We start from the raw sequence: 2,461 nt of genomic DNA, 5'->3' as shown, positions 1-2,461 counted from the left end.
GTTGATAATCTGCTTTACTAAATAAGTGGGGTGATACAAATTAAAACAAAATATTTCCCCTTAAAATAATATTACATTTGTTTTTTCGGCACCATCAGTTAAATCCTTGACTATAATATCAATTTTATATAGATACTAAATTTACCCCCAAGTATTCCCAGAACTATATTCCTTAGTAGTTGATTTTACCCTGTTGACATTTTAATATTAGGGTTATATAGTGATATAAAAAGTGATAAAGCTAATACAGATTTTTTTTTTACTGAGAGGAACTTCAATCTCACTCTTAATTTCTTTATTTGACATAGTCTGGGATCTCTCAGGGAGCAAGTTTTAAAAGAATACTAATGGCCTGTAAGAACAAATAGGGAAAAATAATCTGATTTCTAAAATTGTGGTTATTGTTTGTTTTACTCTGATGTGGCCCAAAGACTTTTTTAAAAAGGCAAGAGAAATCTTTTGGAGCAAACTACTTATTTCTAAGAATTTGGTGATCCTTACTGGTAATGATGGCTTTTACTACATTTGTCATTCCTCTCTTTAGCTCAGTTACCATGGAATGCTTCTGAGCTTTACTACTTCCTATATAATTCACTTGAAATATGCCAGGATATTTGATAATTCATTTTATTTGGAATGAGATGACAATGTTAATTATTCTGTCCTTATTATTTGAGGATTAACCTTCTGACTTACAGGAACATGAGCTTTGATTTGAAACCAATGTAGTCTTTGGCTTAGTCCCATTGAGACTAGTAGCAAACATTTAGAAGATGACTAAATGGGATTTGGACTACAGGTCTCAATTTGAGAAGCCAGATAATGCCAAGGGTCCCACATCGTGATCCGACCTGTTATCTTGGCCTCATTTGCACCTTGTTTTAACTAATCTGAGGTGATGAGGCACTTAGTACCCATAGAAATGGACTGGAATTATTGAATCTACGTATGTAACATCACAATCTTCCTGGTTTTAAGAATAAAGCTGTTTTTGTGCTTTTGATATAAATACATACTATATAATAAAATGTTTGACTAATTTATATGGTAGTATTCATCAGCCTAAATTTTTTTTTTTAACCAATGACCTAGTTACAGAAGTTTTTTTGTTGTTGTTTGTTTTTTTCTGTTTTGGAGCAAGCTCTTGCTTTTTCCTTCCTATCAAATGGAGAATGAACGTAGGAATAAGATCCCCAGTTTCACAGAAATGTAACTTGAACCATTACTTTCCATTCTTCTCACTTTTCCCCAGGATTTGCCTGTAAACTTTAAAATTGTTTTGAATTTCATTTTGCCTTAGGTTAGAGGTATTAAAAACTGAAGACTGGAAGGAGAGAAATTATCAACAAACTGAGTAAACTATTCCGGAAGGATTTTTTGGCTTTTGTTTTCTAAAACAGAAGAACTATTTAAAATTTGGGTATGTGTATTCTTTTACTTTCAAAGGGAAGTGTTGTAGATTTTCAGTGTGAAAGTGATTGGATTGATTTTGGGAACTACTGACTGATGCCATAATTTGCATTTAAAGACTATAACTTACAATTTAGCAGTACTATAGTACTCAGAACAATAAATTGACATCCTTTTTATTTTTCTTTATTTTGCTTTACTACTAAGAACTAACTCCTATTAGGAGAAATGTCTTCTGTTTCTTAAATAATAAGAGTATACTAAAGAAAAGAATAATTTATATTTCATGTTGGACAATTTTCTCCAAACTATACAAACCATGGAAAGTCCAAACAAATAAGTGAAACATCTTTGACATCAAAGTGTCCATCAGAGATTATTTCATTTGATAAAATTAATCTTCCAATAAAAGATTTTTTTAAAATAGTTTTCACTATTCCCTGTTAACTCAGTGTCATTTTATTAATGGTGGTGGAAATAATACTGATTTAAGATTATTCTCTAGGAGAGATAGACGAGTAATTCTCATCCAATTGTACCATTAGTGGGCTCTTTCAAATATTGCCTAAAACCTCACAACCTCCTGTAACTTCTCTCTAGGAAAGTTGGGACTTCTGTCTGCCTGGCATTCCTATTACCCTTTTAAAAGTGAACTAATTAGATGGTGCCCAAAGAACATGAATATAGTTTAGTAAGTAGATTCTCTTACAGGATGAAAACATTGTGGGTTTAGGCAAAGTGATCCTGAAGTTAATCTTGGCATATTTTCAGAGAAAAATGAAAAGATGTCAGTTTACTGTTCTCAAAGTCAGTCATGTATTTCAGTTCTTAAATTGATGTGGGACAGAAATGTACTTGTCTCAGTTGAGGGCCAGGCTTTTCATTTCATTGCTACTATATCATATGCATTTAAAAAGTCTATGCATTCATTTCCCATCTGTAATGGACATGTACGTACTATTTCACAGGTCTTCTAAGAAGCTGACTCATCTAATAAGTATTTATTTGCTTGCTTACTATGTAAGCTAATGGGGGGGTACAAAGATGAATA

The sequence above is a fragment of the Mesoplodon bidens genome (genome assembly GCF_964165515.1).
Source record: "Mesoplodon bidens genome assembly, chromosome: 6".
NCBI lineage: Eukaryota > Metazoa > Chordata > Mammalia > Artiodactyla > Ziphiidae > Mesoplodon > Mesoplodon bidens.
This window is presented reverse-complemented; position numbering follows the sequence as displayed.